This window comes from Lynx canadensis, chromosome A1, assembly GCF_007474595.2.
Source record: "Lynx canadensis isolate LIC74 chromosome A1, mLynCan4.pri.v2, whole genome shotgun sequence".
Taxonomy (NCBI): Eukaryota; Metazoa; Chordata; class Mammalia; order Carnivora; family Felidae; genus Lynx; species Lynx canadensis.
In genome coordinates, this window is record NC_044303.2 from 232,778,423 (window position 1) to 232,799,686 (window position 21,264).

The window sequence follows — 21,264 nt, forward strand, 5'->3', positions numbered from 1 at the left end:
ACGGGTAGTTCTGGCACAAGTGGGTGACGCGGTGGTGTTTCTGGAGTGAGGCTGAGAACTCTGATGCAGAGGACTCAGGACGCCATTTTGACTGAAGTTGATCCTAAGCTAAAAGACAAAAGAATAAGAATAACATGGAATTGAGTCAAATGGGGACATTTATATTTTAATAAAACATAAGCCGTTTCTTGTTTAATGGGCAGTTAAAGATCCACTTTAAAATATTCCGACCTCTAGCCCGAGGCAACCCTCTGGGGCATCGTAGTTTCTTTACCTTTTGACTTTCTTCGCAGTTTTCTAGAAAATGTGTCAGTGATTTCCGGTTTATACATCAGTTAATTTATGACCTTCCTGGGAGAGGGGCACCTGGCTGGCTCAGTCCAAGGAGCACGTGCCTCTTGATCTCAGGGTTGTGAGTTCGAGCCCCACGTTAGCTGTGGAGCCTTCTTTACCCACTGAACCATCATCTGTGACTTTAGGTCTTTCCAAGCTCACACTACCTCGTTTCCGTGGCTTCTCTGGAGCCCACACTCCTCGGCACGTGTGGGTGCCGTGCTGAATGTGGTGTATGCCTTTAGAGGGAGAAGCAGTCACCCAGGCAAGGGTTCACCTTCCAGAGTAGAAGGTCCTCATGCTGTTCACCTGACCGGCAGGCACGAAGGTGGGAAAATGTCGTTTTCACTATTGACGGAAACATGGGCATAGGAAGACCCTTTCAGGGCGTGTGCCCCCAAATCCTGCTGCGGGAACTGGTTTCCAGTTTAAGCCGCAGATTCCAAAGGGAGGTGTGTTTACACCAAGCCCTGTGAACTCGGTGGGGGGTTTGGCCACTTGAGCCTTGCCTTTTCACAAGGAAGGGACTGGATTTTGAAGCCAGAAAGTTGGAGCTGGAGTCTCCGGCCGTCCATGCTGTGGCTGTCCCTGCCTGGAGTGAGCAGGGACGTCCTCTCCCTGCACTGTTTATCTGGTGGCGTCGATTCTGAATTCTTACGGTGTCCTTTTTGGCCTTCGTGTCTTTCGCCACTTAAGAGGCTGGCCATCCTCCGCAGGCGTGGCCCCTGGATGTCCTAGCTGAGGGACCACATCAGCTAATTTGTGACCTCACTGAGGGAGGATAGGAGAACTCAGCCTCCAGACCTAATTATCAGCCCTGTTTTAAGTTTAATTCTGACACACGCGGGTCTGTAGAAATTGCCAGGAATTCCTGGCACTAACGGGTGGCTGTGTCCAACCCTGTCACTTAAATCTTGATTAAGACGTAAACAAAGAAACGTTGATGCTCATTTTAAAGCAGATTTTAGGGCGCAGGAAGAGAGGTTGGTGTATTGAAACACGCCATTTTATAAAGAAGTTCCAACTAACATGTCTGTTGCCACACCCAAAGGAGATGTTACTGGGGTGGGAGAAAGGAATTGGCCAGTCCTAGGAATTTTTCCTGGGCTGAGCATGCCTTCTCACCTTGGGGAGAGCTCCCTTACTCCTCTTTTGGCCTCAAGGATTCGCATCTGTACCTCCTCTTTTCCAAAGGATGATGTCATGGGCTTTCAGGCACTCAGCCGGGACCACACTGGGCTTGGCTGTGCTGCAGTGTGGGAGCGCACCTGTGCTGTGCGCGCGTTTCTGGGCAATTCTGAATGTGTCGCCTTGGATTTGCCCCCTTTGCGTCCTGTGAACGAACCGAAAGCACCTCATGGAGGCAAGGAGCCTCACGGAGAGACAGGGTCACTTAGCCACCGGCTGCCCTCTGGCCTCTGAACCTCAGGACTTCCAAAAGGCTGATTTCACCAGATACAAAATTTTACAGACTTCCAGATGCTGTAATTCATTTGATTTTCTGCAGGCAGATGGTCTTTAGGTAATTACTGAAGTAGACAGTGTGGGAATCGTTGCATAGAGGAATAGCCAGAATGTTCCAGAATGTTCCAGGAAGTTCTTGCCTTTTTTTTCTCATAATTATTCTCAGCTGCTACCCAAGGGTATGTATTGGGATAGGCAGCATCAGTGTGTTGCAGGCTTATGGCAGCCAGGAGCTGACGAGCTGGGAGAGTAGAAAGAAACCACACGAACTAGGACAACAGAGTAAGCGTGGGGCCATGAGGGGCAGTATTTGAAGTAACGGGCGTCCTTTGGTACACACGGACGTATTTCTTTATGAATCAGAAATTGAAAGTAACCTATTTCTTCGACTTGTGGCATACATTGTTCTAGGGAGGCTGGTGTCTGGCATTAGTCTGTCACATCATAGTTCAAGTTTTTAGGATTTTAACATGAAACCGAGGAGCTTGGGTAGAGATTACTTGGTCGAATGAGATTACTTGATTTTATGGTTTACAGTTCTTTTCCTTATAAAGTCTCACATTGTGCGTCATATATATTAACGTGTAAATAAAAATAGAAGCTCAGATTTTTGGTATAGTTTATTCTATACCTTCTGCCTTTATCTCTTATTTTTCAAATGCATTACTTAAGTACAATATGGTCTCCAAAATGGGATGAAAGAGCCACCGTAAAGTGGGTAAATTCACACAACCAATCTGAATCTGATGTTCACAATGCTTAACGTAATTCACACGGGTTTGAAATGATGGTCCTTTTGGTCGTTTCATGGGACTTGTTCGCATATGTTGACCGCATTTGAATTTTTATTTCTAATTTTCTGAAGAGAGAGACCCATTGGTGCGTGGGATATTAGACTAGGATCATGGTGTTGTGATTTCCAAGCTGTCCTGGGTCGCTTTGCTTTCAGTCTTCACCGCTAAAGCGGCTTGCGCTGGTTGTGCGAGGCGTTGATGGAACTTTCTAGAATTGGTAAACAGTGACCACAGCCTCCTGTAACATGGACTCATAGGATCTATTTTTTTTTTCTCTTCTTTTTTGCAGTGCTGGTGTGTGAGTGCAGGTGCTGTGGATCCCTAGTGTGATACATGATCGAGGAAACGCTCCCCCCCTTCCCTCCTTGGTAAGTCAGACACCTCAATGGGAAACGAGGAAACCGATGGTTGTATAGATGGAGAGTGTGATAGCTTATGACGTAGCAACACTTGCCTCTGCTGTTAAAAATGGCAGTGAACGAGCAGGCTTTCAGAAAGGAACCGAGACACGGAGAGGTTAAGTAATCTCAAGATTTCACAGGTAGTCAGAGGTAGAGATGGAATTGAAACCCATGTTCTTTTTTTTTCTTTTTAAAAAATGTTTATTTATTTATTCTTGAGAGAGAGAGAGAGAGAGAGAGAGAGAGAGAGAGAGAGAGAGAAGAGGCGGGGCAGAGAGAGAGGGAGAGAGAGAATCCCAAGCAGGCCCTGTGCTGTCAGTGCAGAACCCAACATGACTTGAACCCACAAACCGTGAGATCATGACCTGAGCCGAAGTTAGAGGCTTAACCAAATGAACCACCCAGGCGCCCCTGAACCCATGTTCTTAACCCTAACAGAGTACTGCCTCACAGAACTAGCAATGCCTTCTGAGAATAAGGCAGACACGCTTTTTAATTTTTTCCCTTACTAGAAATACTCCTGTCCTTAAGGAGAAGGTCACAATCATAAAAAAAAAAAAAAAAAAGAAAAGCTCACAATAAATATTAAGAAGTTTGTTTTTCAAACAGCAATCTAAATCAGGAGAGGGCAAACTTTTTCTTAAAAGGGTGTCATAGTGAATATTTTAGGATTTGCAGACGAGACGTAAATGAGCAAATGTGGCTGTGTGGCTCTGTTCTAGTAAAACCTTATTTACAAAGACCACTGAGCTGGATTTGGCCCTCAGGCTGTAGCTTCCTGAGCCCTGATATGCACACTTACAATGCTCAAAGACCTCACACCACTGGGGAGAACGAGTGTGTTTCAGTGGCCAGTAGGTATGAGTTCTTTAACAGAATTTAGCTTGGATGCTCAGATTTAATAAGTGACTTTTAATGAAGTCTACTGTAACTGCAAAACCTACCCCTTAGAGTAAGTGCATTCAGTATCCAGTGCTCCACCCAAGTGTATTAATGCGATTCCAGCCCCTAGGCGACAGCTTTGCTCAAAGCAGCCTTGACAAACATTGTTCCTTCAGTGTATTTTGTTAGTCTAGAACATATAGCTCTTTTACGAAATAGGTTCAGGATAGCATTTCCTCTTTTGGCGTCTGTACTGTTTCTCAATGTGACGTTTTTATTTTGTACCCTTAAACATACTCTTGCTTATACTTATTAGGGCAAACATGCAATGATTTTGGGCTGTCTGATAATTGTGTTGCTCAAAAGTGCTCCGGTACCAAATCTTTCTTTTTTATTATGAGCAAAACCAGATGTTAGTAAGAGTCAAGTTGGAACAAAGTTGACATAGTTAAATCGCGGGGTAACATGGCGATCTCCTTTGCCACATGCATCACACGAGATGGTTCTGTGTTTTGCATACCTAACTTTTTCTTACAGAAGGATACTTCTGACACCTGAAGGCCTATCTGACGATTGGACTGGTTATCATCAAAAAACATGGGCAAGGGAGAACCAAATAGTTTAATAGCAATAATATAAAAAGGTACATTTAGATTATAATAGTAACAGAAAGCTATATAATGGTACCTTATTAACTGGAAAAAATCAGGTTGCAAAATAACATATTTAATAAAATTCCATTCCTCTTACACACACACACACACACACACACACACACACAATCTGTGCACATAAATACATGTGTGTTATAGAGTCTACTAGAACATGTATCAATATGTATCAAACTCTAAATGGATTATCTCTAGGTTTGAGGATGCTTGCCTTTTTTTGAGTCACACATACACTCTCAAAATTATTCAGGAGTATTATACTTTCACAATCTAAAAAAATAAAAAATGAAAAAGAAAGGAAGAAGTGAATGCTTGTCATAAAAATTATGTAAAAAGGGGGGCGTCTGGGCAGCTCTTCAGTGTCCAACTTTGGCTCAGGTCATGATCTCACACTTTGTGGGTTTGAGCCTCGCTTTGGGCTCTGTGCTGACAGCTCGGAGCCTGGAGCCTGCTTCGGTTTCTGTGTCTCCTCTCTCCCTGTTCCTTTTCCGCTTGCGCTCTGTCTCTCTCTCAAAAATAAATACACATGAAAAAAAAAAAGAAATTATGTAAAAGAAGGGGAAAATTTCACCCATAATGACTTTGACAAAGACAAACACCATTGTCATTTCATGCAGTCTTTATATATATATATATACTATATATATATATAAAATAAATATAAATATAAATATAAATATAAATATAAATATAAATATAAATAAATATAAAAAACTTTTATAGTATATATATACTATAAAAGTTTTTTATATTTATTTTTGAGAGAGACAGAGAGAGAGAGAGAGAGAGAGAGAGACAGAGTGAGCACGACAGGGGGAGGGGCAGAGAGAGAGGGAGATACAGAATCTGAAGCAGGCTCCAGGATCTGAGCTGTCAGCCCAGAGCCCGACGTGGGACTCGAACTCATGAACTGCGAGATCATGAACTGAGCTGAAGTCAGATGCTTATCCAACTGAGCCACCCAGGCTCCCCAGTATGTTTTTGATAAAGAATGTACAGAGTTGAAATAACAGTAAACATAAAATTTTTCATGATTGCTTTTTCACTCCTTATACACTTTTCCTATCATATGCATATGATGATGTATCATATTACCAAAAATTGTTACTAAATCTCATTTTAATGCATTACAATATTCTATCATGTAGAGACACTATAATGCAATTTACTGCTGCTTTTCTTGCTGGACATATATATTACTTTAGGTTAACAAACCCACGGACAGTGCCGAGAATCAGGCCAAGGGGGGGTAGTACACATACACCTGGATTCTAACCCTGCTTTCCAGCTGTGTGTAGCTCACACCCTGAGCTACATTGTGAAGACGAGACGTTGGGCACATAAAGTATATGCTTCATGAAGAATAGTAGCCACTCTCGTCAAGCTTTCTTTTAACTGCAGGTTCAATCATTCGTTAGGTCAGAATAGCTGCTGTTGGCTGTTTCAAAACCAAGCAGTTTTAATAAGATCGCCAATTGGCTTTGCAAAGTGTTGTAGATATTAATACTTCCCCAGTAATATGTGAGAGAGTTTGTTTTGCTAAAACCTCTCTATCACTGAGCATCATCATCAATTTTTTTGTGTCGATTCGATAGTATTCCTTTCTTTTTCTATGATTCATTATTTACTGATTATGTTATTTGGCTGATTATTTTTTAACTGTGTGATAATTAACCATTACTTTGAGAAAGAAGGAGAGAGGGAACATACATATGTGAGAGAACTGTTTGTCTTTATGCTTGTTTAGCTATTGAAATTCAGCACTTTTCTTATAGATTTTAACAGAATTTGTTTTTAAGAATACTAACTCTTTGTCATTAGTTTTTCTCCACTTCATTAGCTTGTTGACTTTATCGTTTTAAATTTAAAGAAGTTTATTTCAGTGTTGCCAGATACATATATTTTTTCATAATGACGCCATCCAGTGCTTAGGGATTTAGTGAGGTTTTTCCTTTCCTTTCTCATGCTATTACTACAAATATTCATCCCTGGAATTCATAGAACAGTTCAGTTATTTAAAAATAGATCCTGCACTTTGTAATTTATCTCATAGTTATAGCCTGCCTTTCTTTTTCCTCACTGACAAAAATCAACCTCCAATTTTACTCTAATGAAAATGTTCAATTAAAATCTTTGTATGAAGGAGGGGGTCTCAGTGGTACATTGCTTCGTCCTGCAAATAGAAATCAGGTTTACAGTCAGACGTCTGAAATACTTTCTTTTATTAATCCTCTTTTGGTTAGGGAAAGGTTTAGTTTTGCATTTTGAAATGTTATACAGCTTTTACCTATATTTTTAATAACTCCGTATCAGTACTTTTTATATGATAGAACTTAACGCATTAGGCTGGATATGATTAAGACATCATCACAGTGCTTTTCCTCCTGTTTCTTGTTTGTGCCTAACTTCTGGGGTTTGCATTAAATGTTATGTGTTTTGAGTGTAAGACAGCGCTGGTCGAATCACGTACGTATTGGATGGTGTCCTCACTTGTTGAGTTTAGAGCACTCACCTAAAATATTAACTTAATTGTGAATTCATGTGCCTGCAACAGTGGTTTCATGGTTTGTATGTTCCAGAAGATAGAGAATTAGCTAGGTTTCTCTTTTTGTGATGGAGACTAACGTGGCTTTGGACAGATCCAAAGACAGATCCAGAGACAACTCAGGTCTCTAGCTTTCCTTTTCCTGGTGTTCTAGATTTCTTGGCTGTAAAATAAGGAAAGTGAAAGGACAGCATTTGAGAGTGGGAACAGGCAGTGAGACACTGGACTGAGTTCTTGGAGAGAAAAAGACTAAATAGGAAAACAAACGTGCTCACTGAGCTGCTCTCAGTGTTTCAGTTGGGGCCATCATGCTGATTGGGATTTTATTTTGTGTTATTTGTGGTGCATTTCTATGCACCTACACAGGTGCATCACTTGCTTAGACCTGCTGAGTGGTTGTATTTTAGGAGAGAGATTAAGCCCGTCATTCTTAATAATATCAGAAATATTAAAGCTGTGGACTCCATTCCTTATTATTCCTGTCCTGTTGCCTTGTCAGCCCGATGGAGAAATCTCCAGGAGGTGATGTGGAGAGGCTTGTGCAGGTCTGATTTGCTTGGTCACATGCAGTGTCCCAAGTTCACTGATGGGCCAATTGTCTGCCTCCACTCTCCACATTAGAACGCGTCGGAATTCCCATTATGGTGCAGGGGAAACCTTGCTTTCTCTCTCGTATGGGATTTTGGCCCTTTTCCTGGTTTGTGTAGGTGAGTGCCTGCCAAGTATGTTTTGTTCTGGTTTTATGACCACTATAAATATTTGTGAATCACAGATGTGTGGTCAAGTTCAGGATCCATTTTTTTCCCTTTGCTTCGTGTTTGAGGCAGGATGGGGATGGCCTGCGTGTGCTGTTCATTCTCACACACCCAGTAGAGGGGCAGATGTGTGTGGGGTTAATTGCTTTTGGATTTGAAGATTTACGTGTGCATGTAAGGATACTGCCCCCTTGATTAAACTGTGTGTAAGATCTTTTTTGGCGGAACTTTCCTAAGGGTCTAAATATGACCCCGTGTTTGGATTTTTAAATTTCATGGGACTTGGGGTTTTCCTGTGTTGCAGCCTCCAGATCAGCGTCCTGGAGAGACTTCTGTAGCTTCGGGGCTGCAAACCTAATCAGTTCATGTTTTATCCACTGGAGCTTTTCATGTGGTTTTCATGTGTGTTTGTGCCTTTTTTAGCCTTCCAGGCCACAAAGGGATCAGAGTCATTTTGCTTCATTTGCTTTTGCTTAAAGCTTGGACAGTACCCATTATTGGTTAAACCGAAGCAGAAAAAGCAAAGGTTGGAAAGATGGTCAGGAGATTCTGGGAAGTAAATACCACTGTATTTTTATATGACAGGATCTAAGAATAGTCATCTGATTTTATATTTCCAGCATTCACAAATTAGGTGGGTACAGCTAAGTTTTTATCAAGCTCAGAATTTTTTTTTTTTTTTTTTTTGTGGGAGGTGACTTCTTTGCTCATAGCTCAGAGGCCGTGCTCCTCCTTTTGAGAAATGCTCCTCCTTCCTCCATAGAAAGCCACCTCCTGCCTGAAAGAAAGGTACCTTCTCAAGCTGGCCAAGCACCCGTCTCACCTGGTGGCCACCCTGACTTAATTCTAGTTGAGGCCATGCCCCCAGCTGGGGCGCCAATACCCCATTCCTTCTCTCCCACTCCAGGATAACACTTAAATTATTCTTCCCTTTCTTTCCGGCATCATAAGTGCTTATTTTCCCCTTTCTGCTGGGTCTTTCCAGTAAGAATGGGCACATCTACCACCTTAAAAAAAAATGACCCGTGACCTTAATTTCTCCTCAGCTACAACCCACGTCTCTTTTCTTTTTTCTTTTCTTTTCTTTTCTTTTCTTTTCTTTTCTTTTCTTTTCTTTTCTTTTCTTTCCTTTCCTTTCCTTTCCTTTCCTTTCCTTTTCTTTTCTCTTTTCTTTTCTTTTTTCTTTTCTTCTTTTTTTCTTTCTTTTCTTTTTTCGTTTCGTTTCTTTTCTTTTCTTTTTTCTTTCTTTTTTTTCTTTCTTTTCTTTTCTTTTCTTTTTCTTTTTTCTCTTCTCTTCTCTTCTCTTCTCTTCTCTTCTCTTCTCTTCTTTTCTTTTCTTCTCTCTTGTCTCTTTTCTCTCTCCTTTTCCTGTTCCTTTCTTTAACAGAAAAACTCCTTAAAAGCACTTGCCTGTATTTCTTGTCCTTAATTCCTGTGTTTGCAGTTCCTCTTGAACCCACGTTGACTGCTCAGTCTTCCATCACTACTGCCTTTTCAGGTCACCAGATACAGCCATGTTGCTGACCCTAAGGGTCAAGAACTTGCACAGCATCACAGTTGGCAGTCAGCCAGTCAGCTGCATTCCCTCCCACCTCCTTGAAGCATTTTGCTCATCTGGTTTCCGCGTACCATGTTTCTCTGGTGAGATCCCTAAACATGTCTGGCCATTTCCTCTTTCCTGCACTCTCATCCCCTTGCCCTCCAACCACAGGAGTCCTGGGCTCAGTGCTTTGGCCTCACCTCTTTCTCACCATCCTTCCCATTTGCATAATTTCTGCCCTCCCCTCAGTGTAAGCTCCATGAGGGCAGAGATTTTTGCTTATTTAAAAAAAATTTTTTTAACGTTTATTTTTTGAGAGACAGAGCATGAGCTGGGGAGGGGACAGAGAGAGAGGGGGTCAGATTCTGAAAAAGGCTTCAGGCTCTGAGCGGTCAGCACAGAGCCCGATGCAGGGCTCGGACTCACGGACCGCGAGATCGTGACCTGAGCCGAAGTTGGATGCTTAACCGACTGAGCCACCCAGGCACCCCTGATTTTTGCTTATTTTGATCACTGGTCCATCTCCAGGCATGGAGAAAAGCCCAGGAAGTAAAAACCTGTCAATAATTATTTGTTGAATGGATGGATTTGTAGAGGTGAGGATGGGTGATGGGTGGATAGATGGATAGATCTCTTGGGATTTTCCAAACTGGGTGAGAAAAACTCTTTTTAATTTGGGCACAGAGGTGGAAGTCTATGAGCTTGTCTGCACAACGAAGGGATCGGATTATTTCCCCTCTACTTCCAAATAGAGTTTGCTATGTTTGGTCTAATTTTCCCAGTATCATCAGGTGGATCAATATTTGCGAGTTCACTATTTCTCAGTTCACCTGTTACCTCTCTGGAACCTCTGTTCCCTCTCCACGATCAAATGAATTAGGTTGCACTTCCTCTGTGTCCGTGCACTTTTGGGCATGTCCCCACAACGGCAGTTTAAAGTCGGATTCACTGTTATTTTTGTATATGTATAGTCTTCTCTTCAGACTGTGAAGCCCTTGGCTTGATTGTGTTTATCTTCCCGGGTAGTTAACACTGTGGCACGCCATAACCGCTCATTACGTGTGTGGTATTTAATGAAGTGATTTTAGACTGAATTTTTTTGTAAAACATAACTCTAATGGTCCTTAAGAGTGCAATAAAAATGTACTACGTTGAAGATGTTTGTTTCACGAATTTACAATAATTAAATGATTAGATTTGCTGAAGCCATTCTAGCCTGGCCCAAAATTGTCCAGCCTGAATAGTCTGGTCTACTGCCTTTGGAGTAGTCTTTGACATCTTCCAATATAAGTGAACATTATTCATACTGTATCTTAGGGAGGAAAGAGTGTGTGGTCCCTCCAAAGTCTCCTTCTCCCTAATGGCTGTCTGTAACGTGTGAAGATGCCGTAAAAAGAAGGTGACTGTAGTTAAACAGCACCGAGACCAGTGGCTCCCCACCCCCCCACCCCCCCCACATGGTAGGATCGGATGTCAGTTCCTTCCTGGCATTTACATTTCTTACACTCAGCATTTGGACCTCCTGTCAGTATCACAGAGAATTTCATCAGTATCATCTTCAAGGAGTACATATTCTTAAATGTAAAAATAGCACAGCATGGCATGACTGTAAGGTCATGGAGCTGAGCCAAGCTTAGAACCCTGAAGTCGTGTTTCCTGTAAATTAGTTATCGAAATGTGCAGGTTCAGAAAACAGCATTGATGTGTCTTTTATGGAGTCCCTGCCATGCTGGGAGCACAAATCTGTGTTAGCTGAATGTGTATGCATGTGTGTATATATAAATGTATTTATAGATAGACGTAGATAAAGCCGTAGATCTAGAAAGATGTAGGTAGACAGAGGTAAGTGTATGGACATAGAGGTATAGATATAGACGGGCACAGATACAGATATAGACACAGATATATACATGTAGATATATAGGTATATAGGTTTATAGATATAGATGTAAACAGAGATCACACTATTATTGAGACTTACAAAGGCCACTAAGTCACGGTTGCAATCCATGAAATAAATGTCTAAAACAGTGTGCTGTAGCCTAACCTTATGGCTCTAGTTATGAATTTTTGGTAAAGTAATTGAGAGCTACTGAAGTATCCACCAAATAGAGGAAAACCATAGCTACTCAGCTTCTTTTGAATAAATGATCTTTCACTAATTCGGTCCTACAAGCACATGTGGATGTGGGCGTGCACATGTACACACACACACACACACACACACACATTTTTCACTGGACAGTGTGGACAGTCACCGACCTTTTTTTATCAGCCATCCCTGAACATGCTGCCATTGTGTTTACAGCTGGGAGCATCAGATAGGATGTATCCACAGGCCAGGTATACAGTAGGCACCAAACAAGAAGGAACGAGTGAAGCTTGTGAATGACCACATACTTCCTTGATTAGTGCTCATTCTAAAGTATCTTCAGTGAACCGAGCATCAGTGTCTTGTATATATTCTAGCTTTGACTCTGTATTTGTTTATTTAGAAAGAGAGAGAGAGAGAGCGAGAATGAGACAGGGAAGGACAGAGAGAGAGAGGGAGAGAGAGAATCTCAAGCAGGCTCCTGTTCTCAGCATGGAGCCTGATGTGGGACTTGAACCCATGAACCATGATATCGTGACCTGAGCTGAAACCAAGAGTCGAACGCTTAGCTGACTGAGCCACCCAAGCACCTCTTGTTTTCTTATTCACAGACTGTCTCTTGGCAGAGCATTTACAAAGTGATTTTTGTTTTCTTAAATCGTACCTGGTCGGATAGATACACGTACAAGTAACATTACCCACAAGTGCATGGTTTGTGGAGACTTGATTGGTTTAGAGTAGCTGCTTCTCCTTTGCCTGAGCCCAGGCCAGTTCCCTGCATGTAGAAAGTGCACAATGTAAATATTCCTAGAACACCTCTCCCTGCCATTGGTACTCAGCCATGTTTGGGTCTGAAGGAAGGCTTGGACGAGTTCACAAGTGCAGCCATTCAACAGTCCTTCATAATGCAGCAAAGACAATACAAGTTGAACTAAGCTTCTCCAACATTTCATAATATGAAACATTATATGAACCACTGGTAATAATTCATAATACGGCTCCAATCACTAGAGTGTTCCCTGTATCCCAGACACTGGCATAGCTGCTCTACTTACATCATTTCATCTTCTCAACAGCCGTACAAGAACCAGTTCTGATGTTATCCCCGGTTGAGAGATGAGAAAACTGAGGCATAGAGAGGTTAAGAAACTTGCCTAGGTCATGCCAAGGTTACCCGGATGGCAGAGCCGGTGGATAACATATCACTTCTTCATTCAGTGTGAGTTTCACCCCCTTTATTTTGTGAAGGTCACCGAGGTAGCTCCCGTTGCAGAATATTGTGGAAAAGAATTGTAAAGCAGTAGAACCCGCCTATTTTCAACAGTGCAAACTAAAGCTACCATAGGTTTCTGCAAATAGTGTCTTGGTTTTATTTCACTGAGCTAGCGGATATTTTGAGGGTTGGAACCCACTCTCACTGTGTAATTTTCTTGCGGAAAACACATGATTGGTGGTTAATCTCAAACACAGATCCCTCATGGATAAACATCTGTATAAACAAATGTCCCTGAAGCATCTTTTCCTGAATGTGGGGGTCATCAAGGACTCACGGGCATCCCGATTAATGTCTGATTGGAAATTATGTTTCTATTATTGACGTAAAACACCAGCCCCTTTTCTTGAAAATGGCAAGGAAAGCGGCAAGGTGAAATAACCTATATCCGTCCCACCTCTTCATCACCAAACAGACATTTACTGAGCACATACAGCGGATAAGACTGTTTCAGGCATTGGAAGTACACCGGTAAAGAAGACAGGCTCCCAGTTGTCATGGAGCATATACATTTTAGGTGGGACAGTTCGACGATAACCAAAAATTATATCACAATAAATAAGAAGGCTGGCATGCAGTGGTAAGTGCTGTGCAGAGAACTCGGATGGGTTCATGTGATAGTGAGTAGGGGACAGCTTTGGAGTGGCCTGTGTGTAGTGAGAAGGCGAGAATGTTGTGGTTGATCGCAGCGGTGGGCAAAAGTTAGAGCGTGTAGGGCTTTATAGGGCAGGACACAAAATGGATGTTCATTATGGGCATTGAGAGGCCTTGGTAGAAACCTTGGAGGGTCATGATTTTGTTTGCATTTTTTTAAACATTTGTTGTCAAGTGTATTTATTTATTTTTGAGAAAGAGAGAGCAGGGGAGGGGCGGAGGGAGAGGGGGAGAGAGAGAGACTCCCAAGCAGGCTCCACACTGCGGTGCAGAGCCCAACGAGGCGCTTGAACTCATGAACCGTGAGATCATGACCCATGCTGAGATCAAGAGTCGGACGCTGAACTGACTGAGGCACCCAGACACCCCTTGTTTGCGTTTTTAAATTGTCATTCAAAATTGTTATAGTTACCATTGGAAGACCAGCTAGAAGGTCACTGTACGTGACTGAGTGAGGCGTGATGGTGGCACAGATCAGGGGGTTATTGGTGGAGACGGAGAACACTAGATGGGTTTGGCATGTTTTTAGAAGCAGAGTCAGGGGCGCCTGGGTGGCGCAGTCGGTTAAGCGTCCGACTTCAGCCAGGTCACGATCTCGCGGTCCGGGAGTTCGAGCCCCGCGTCGGGCTCTGGGCTGATGGCTCAGAGCCTGGAGCCTGCTTCCGATTCTGTGTCTCCCTCTCTCTCTGCCCCTCCCCCATTCATGCTCTGTCTCTCTCCGTCCCCAAAATAAATAACCATTAAAAAAAAAAAAATAGAAGCAGAGTCAATGGTACTCTGATGGCTTGGGCATTGGGGGAGAGAGGAAGAAAAATTAAGAATGAATGTGGATTTTGGACATGAGAAATTCAGTGGATGGTGGGCCATTTACTGAGACAGAAGTCCTGGGGTGGGGACAGGCGCAGGTTTTAGAGGGAAAAACAAAAATTCTCCTAGGGCCATGTTAATTTTAGGTTGACAGGTGTCATTGGTCATCCAGTTGGAGAGAATGGGCAGATAGCTATGTGAGTCCGGAGTATCTGGGAATGATTGGAACAAGAGATAATAGTTGGGAATCATCGGCATACCCACAGTATTAAAGTGCAGGGCTCTCCCCTCGGACCCCGGAGGGTGCTGCAGACAGGACTGTGGGGAGGGTCCTAGCATCTTTGGAGAGCCCTTCGTAGTATTTCACTGGATAGTGTAGTGCTTTGATACTTCGGGGGTGATCTTAAAAGTGACAAAAAGTCCCAAAGGTAGTTCTCCCCTTGAGAGAGATTTCTTTTCACATCTTAGCAGCAGAATTCTCCATGGTTGTAACATCAAATGCCATTTTGGTTCTAGAGAATATAAGGTCGGGTTCTTACAGTGAAGTCTGCCATGGGAGTTCTTGTCAGCTTTTAGTTTGCTTTTTTTCTTCCAATTAGCAGTTCAGGCTGTTTTTCGTAAATGCGGTCTCTTCCCCAGTTGAGTCTTGGGAGGCTCGGGGCCAGGCAAGACACGGGTTTTAACGATCTAGCCAGTTTTCCTTGTTACCAAAATGCTACCTTCTGACATAAAAATCTGCCCTACTGTTTTCTCCTGCTCTTTTAATTATATCTTTTTTTCCTGGGGACCTTGGGTTAGTGAAAGGTCAGTATTTAAGAGGCCCTTCGAGTATTTTCGCTGCCATATTTCATGTTCTTGGCCTCAGTTCTGGCTCCGGGCAGCACACCTGTTGACTGAATCAATCTCTGTGAACATTCACAATGTGCTGGGTAGGAGACCAGACGTGGTCTTAATAACAACACAGGGGATAGTGATGCAGGCCAGAGAGCCACTCAGTGTTGGATTTCAGGTGAGGAGTTTAGTGAACCCCGCTCGCATCGTTCACACCTTTTGTTAGAGGATCAAAGCAGGGAAGCCCAGGGTGTCATCAGAGTTTTATCAGTGGCTTAGAACTTTGATTTTCTATTAGAGAGAAATGCATCTGGCTTATTAATGCACAGTTGAAAGCTCACCCTTCTCGTGGTTAGTGAAAATAAGATTGACACTGGCCATTAAGAGTCCCTCAGGCAGCTGTCTTCTCCCGTAAACCGGGATACAGGGCTGGACGTTGAGAAGGAATGGGTGTCAGCATCCAGCATCTGCACTGAGAGCTCTGTGGAAAGGACACACTGAACTTGTAAGGCACGGTGACCCAGCCATGGTTAAAATAGATAAGCTCAACTGAAGAGTAAGTTATTTTTGCCAGTGGATCATTTCGCGGGTCAAATGCCAATGTATAGAAAGTAGCATATACATAACCTAAGAGATCTCATTTTTATGTTCATGTATTTTTCAGTGTTTATTTTTGAGAGAGAGAGAGCACAAGTGGGACAGGGGCAGAGAGAGAGGGGGACAGAGGATCCGAAGCGGGCTCTGCGCTGACAGCAGCGAGCCCGATGAGGGGCTTGAACTCGTGAACCGTGAGATCATGACCGGAGCTCAAGTCGGACGCTCAACCGACTGAGCCACCCAGGTGTCCCAAGATCTCACTTTGTTGAGGTGCGATGGGCTGACAAAAAGCCAATAAAAAGACTGTATCTAATGTATATGTACCTACGTTGATGACTTTGTGAAGCCATTGCGAGCGTTACGGACGTCAACATACCCATGACCTCCCCGAATACCCTCCTGGCCCCTTTATTATTATTGTTGAATTTTTTTCCTGAATATTTAACCTAGGATCTACCCTCGTAGCCAATTGAAGTCTACAGTACAGCATTGCCATTTCAGCTGTAGGCACTGTGGTCTATACTAGATCCGAGTTTTAAAATGAGTGCTATATTTGGAGATGGAGAGTCGCCTCTCAGGAGTGCCGTTTGGAACAGGTCGGTTGGGGGTCGGAAGCAAACCCGCAGCACCTTACATCACGGTCAGCCTGAATTCTCATGTGTGGTTTCCCTTCTCTGCTGCACCGTGGTGTCCAGATCTCAGGTGTACGTGTCGTGCTGATGCCTCTTCTCAAACGGGGGAGGCAGAGCTCACGGAGGGCAGCAGAAGATCAAGGTGGAACTTACCACAACCGATCAGGGCTTTTGATGACTGCTCACAGCTGTCTGTGAGGCCCATGAACACCTCACCTGAGGTTATAACAAGGTTTATAGCTGACCCAGGCTTTGGGATGGGGTCAGGGAGGTGAAAGGGGGTTCCCTTGTCGGTTTTAAGACTGATTTCATTCTGCCGCTTTTGGGATTAGAAACACCATAAAACATCTCCTGTATTGTCGATAGCCATCCTAGTCTGATAAAAATTCAACAGGATACAAAAAGCCAGCCACCCTGAAACGTGCCGGGGAGGGCCAGGTGGAATGATCGTTACCACCTAGCAGAAAAGCTCATGACATGATCACTCGCAAAATGCTGGGAGATGGCAGAACCGGGCAACAAAAACTCTTAACGAAAATGAAAGAACCCCGTTCTTTCGTGGGCACACCCCATTGTTAGCTTTCTTTTTGCTTCATGTCTAAAGTGGAGAAAAAGATTCCATGTGCCATTTTTAAAGGAACAGAGAGTCCGTCCTCCCTCCACCCCGTCTCATAGGCACAAGCACACTGCTCCCCTCTCAGGGTGCCGGATTCTCCCCACGTGGGCTGGAGACGGGTTCTGGGTGAAACGTATCCTATGGGATCCCTGTGTGTTCTGTTCAAGGAGTCCTCCTTCGGTCAGCGCAGAGTAGGACTGGAAGCTGAAAGCTCTGTGGGCAATGCCTTGCCCAGATTTTGGAATTACAGAGTGGCCCATTCGTGGCATCCACCGCGTGGCATCAGACCAGCCACGTTAGTGACTTTCTGTGCCATGGAGTTCCTGTCGGCCAGGGAAGGGTAGGGACAGCCTTTGTGCTGATGGTGAAGAAGGAAGGCATTTCTAGACATGTCATTTTATTTATACTGGATTCTTTTCAAGTTTACATTTCACTGGATCTCTAGTATTAATTTTAGCAGCTGCAGACTGGGAATTTTCTGCTTATTTCTTCCTCTTCTTTGGCAACAGAAAAGCTAGAATGTGATTTGGTTGTCATTAAGAAAAATCTATGCCAAAAGATAATAGAAACAATCTAACAAGTCAAATATTACCTAGAGACAGTATTTTGCAACACATGTGATAGATATATCTCTAATCTATACAGGTTCGAACAACCTTCAAATGAATGGGCAAAGATATGAATAGGGAATCGAATATGAGTCAATTAAAAAAAATTTTTTTTAAGTTTATTTGAGAGAGAGAGCATGAGTGGGGGAGGGGCAGAGAGAGAGGGAGAAGCAGAATCTGAAGTAGGCTCCAGACTCAGAGCTGTCAGCACAGAGCCCAGCCTGAGCCTTGAACTCACAGACCCACAACTCACAGACTCACAGACCCTTGACTCACAGATCAAGGTGATCATGACTTGAGCTGAAGTCAGACGCCTAACTGACTGAGCCACACAGGCGCCCAAATATGAGTGAATTCTGATGTCCAGTAAGTACATGACATGATGATCCATCCGTGACTGTTAGGATAGTGAAATGCCATTTTTCTGACAGGAAAAAAAAAAAAAAAAAAAAAAGAGAGAGAGAGAGAGAGAGAGAAAGGAAAAATAAAAACACTACTCGTAGAGATGCTGATAAAGGGGACTCACACCCATTCCTGACAGAAATGTGAATTACTTACATTTTTGGGGAAAGCAGTCTGACAGTTCCTACGATAAATACGCAAACCCTCTGACCCAGTAGTACCACTTCTGGGAATACAGATTACAAAAGTAAAAACACCAGCACACATAGAGAAGGGTCTGTGTATTGGGGGTTTATATAGTAGCATTGTTTTCAGTGACCCCTGTAAAAAAACAAAAAAACCAAAAAAAACAACAACAAAAAAACCCCAAAATCAAAACCAAAACGCAAAACACACTCAAAAAACAACTTGCATGTTGAGTACGTATCAAGAATTAAAGGCTGTGTATCGATTAGATTATAAGAATGCCTCAGATATGGTGCATCCATTTAAAGATTCATTTAAATCTGGTGAAGTTGAAGAGATTTTTATAATACTCAGTGAGAAAAGTAGGCCCTATTTTATAAAGCAGGAAGACCCTCTTCCAAGTCTATATACATGTGTTTGTGATGAGATGAACAATGGAGAAAGATCTAGAAGCGTGTCTATTAGATTGTTAACAATGGTTATGTAGGCAGAAGAGAAGCAGCTTCTAGAAAATGGTCCTGTGAGGGGCGCCTGGGTGGCTAAGTTGGTTGAGCAACCGATTCTTGGTTTCCACTCTCGGTTTTGGCTCGGGGCATGATCTGGCAATTTGTGAGTTCAAGCCCCGCGTCAGGCTCGGTGCTGACACTGCAGAGCCTGTTTGGGATTCTCTCCTTCTCTCTCTGCTCCTGCTCACTCTCTCTCTGTCTTTCTCAAAATAAACAAATAAGTTAAAAAAAATGGTCCTGATTGGCACTGAGCTTGCAAAAGTATGAAGGTGTGGGTATTTGGGGGCATGAATTCCAACCTGACTGTTCTAGACTTAGCAGAGGTCTGGTTACAAGTAAGATTCTCAGAGAGCCTTTGAATTTCTTTCAAGGGCTTAAAGTAACTCATGCAAGGGATATAGATCCCTCTACTCCCCCGACCATTGCTTCCTGATGTGAGGAATCCTTTCTGTCTTCTGATAACATTCATTCTCCTTTTAAATTTCCTCTTCTTAGGAGATAAACATTCACTAGCAGTGGATTAGAAATCCTTAAGTCTGCCCTTCGGTAGTTGATATATTTCATATTTCCCCTTCTCTCCAGCATGGGAGTAACCCTGGACAAGTGGAAAAAAAAATGCTGCCTCTGTTCCAGTTTCCTTTTCCATGTGTGCAAATTCCATAGTTGTCTTGTGCATTATGGGTGATGGCAAATACTATAATTAAGGTAAATTATACTGGTAAATGCCTACGTTTTGATTTAAGAGGTGTTGTATAAACAGAGGGAGTGAGTATAATACGGCCTCCCAGCACCCCTGTGCTGGTGAAGGCCACCGCGGTTACCTCTAAGGAGGAAAATTGGTGGGGTGCTGAACGGAGCAGGAATAACTTGCATGGGGTCATACCCATGAACCAGTGGCAAAGGTGAGGGTTTCCATGGGTTTCCATGAGTTCCACCGTTCGAAGGGCTCCTGTGCTTTGCCTGTGGTTCCCAAGGGAACACGTGCGTGTGCACCAGCACATAGCACCGAGGAGAAAGGGGATGGTGTTGCCCGGAGCGAACGCCCTCCTTTATTAGAACTCATCTGGAATCAGGGTGGTGTCCGGGGCGCACATCCTGGGCCAGTGGTTTGGCTGCGGGTGTATGAATAGGGCTTTGGGGAGGCACATCAGAAAGCGCCTATTCTAGTCTTGGCTTTTCTCCCTGTGACGCTACAGACTCACAAAAGTTGTTCCTGGTTTTGTCTTCTGAAAGCTTGATTTGATTTGGCCAGTTCTGTATAGGTCTTGTTGAGCTTCTCCATATCTTGTCGTACACGGATTCTTGAGGACATGGAAGGCTCCCGAGGTGAACAAACAGAAGTCATTTGGGTGTCGCTTACGGACATGTAAATCTCCCATGTGTGTCGCATGCATGTGGGCCCGGGAACAGGGGTCCTTGCTGTCAGGGCACCGGCAGGCTGGCGTGTGGTCTGCTGTGACCCCGTGGGTCGGCACAGTGACAGACGAGGTTGCCCAGTTGTGCTTAGGGATCGGGGCAGCTGGAGAGTCATCATCTGAAGACTGGCATTGTCTTGGCCCCTTTGATCCTCAGCTCAGAGGTATATTTTTTCCTCTCTTAGCACAACTGTGCAGAGGACTTTGCACCGTCCTTTCTCTGCCTCTGTCCTTACTTCCCAAGTGAGACAGAGTCTGGCTAGACGTTCCTTTTTATTTTTTAAGTTTGTTTATTTTGAGAGAGAGAGAGAGAGAGAGAGAGCATGAGAGGGGGAGGGGCAAAGGGAGAGGGGGAGAGAGGGAATCTCAAGCAGGCTCCACACTGTCAGTGCAGAGCCCGACATGGGTCTCGAACTCATGAGTCTTGAGATCGGGACCTGAGCCGAAATCAAGAGTCAGATGCTTAACTGACTGAGCCGTCCAGGCTAAATATTCTCTTTGTCCTTACTTTATCCCGAATGGTTAAGATGCTTGTTACCTCTCTGAGTCCCTCTTAGCACCAATGGTAGTCTCTGGGACTTTCTACCCCATTACATGTTCTCATTGACATCGGGAGTTGTGTTTACTGCTAGTTTAGTATTCTTTGGTGTATGAAGACATAGATATAAGGGTTCCCATTCCTAGGGAAATTACAGCTTAGTGTGCCTCAGTGTATGTCATCTATAGGGGCAGTCGTTGTGTGATAAGGAGAAAGAACACCCCTGTTGGGTGGCAGGAATTATTAGCAAATGGCAAGCGAATTGATTGCAGTCATAGGAAGGGTTCTGGTAATTACCCACTGGAACCAAATAACATTGTTACAGAGGCAAGGAACATGGACGATGGAAAGTGTGCCCTTATTTTCTCTATCTTGCATATGGGAGGTGTAATGGACTGAACGTTTGTGTCCTTGTGAAGTTTGTATGTTGAATTTCTAACCCCCAATGTGATGGTGTTGGGAGGAGGCGATTTGGGGAGATGATGGCCAAGCCCTCATAAATGGAATTAGTGTTCTTATAAAAGAAACACAAGACAGATGGCTTTCTCCTTCACCACCTCTCTTCCCTGTCTGCCGTGGGACAACCCAGAGTGAAGACAGCAGTCTGGGAACCAAGAAACAGACCCTTACCAGACACCAAATGTGCTCACACCTTTGGTCTTGGACTTCCTAGCCTCCAGAACTGTGAGAATAAATGTTTGTTGTTTAAGCCCCCCCCCCCC

General features: G+C 43.6%; 1 protein-coding gene across 1 annotated transcript in view; it reads left to right on the forward strand.

Moving 5' to 3' along the window:
* Nucleotides 1–21,264, forward strand: part of SEMA5A (semaphorin 5A) — a 477,201-nt gene that overhangs the window by 105,957 nt on the left and 349,980 nt on the right. Inside the window, exon 2 of the mRNA XM_030332665.1 lies at nt 2,881–2,959. The gene's annotated coding sequence lies outside the window, so the exon portion shown is untranslated. The remainder of the gene's footprint in view (nt 1–2,880; nt 2,960–21,264) is intronic.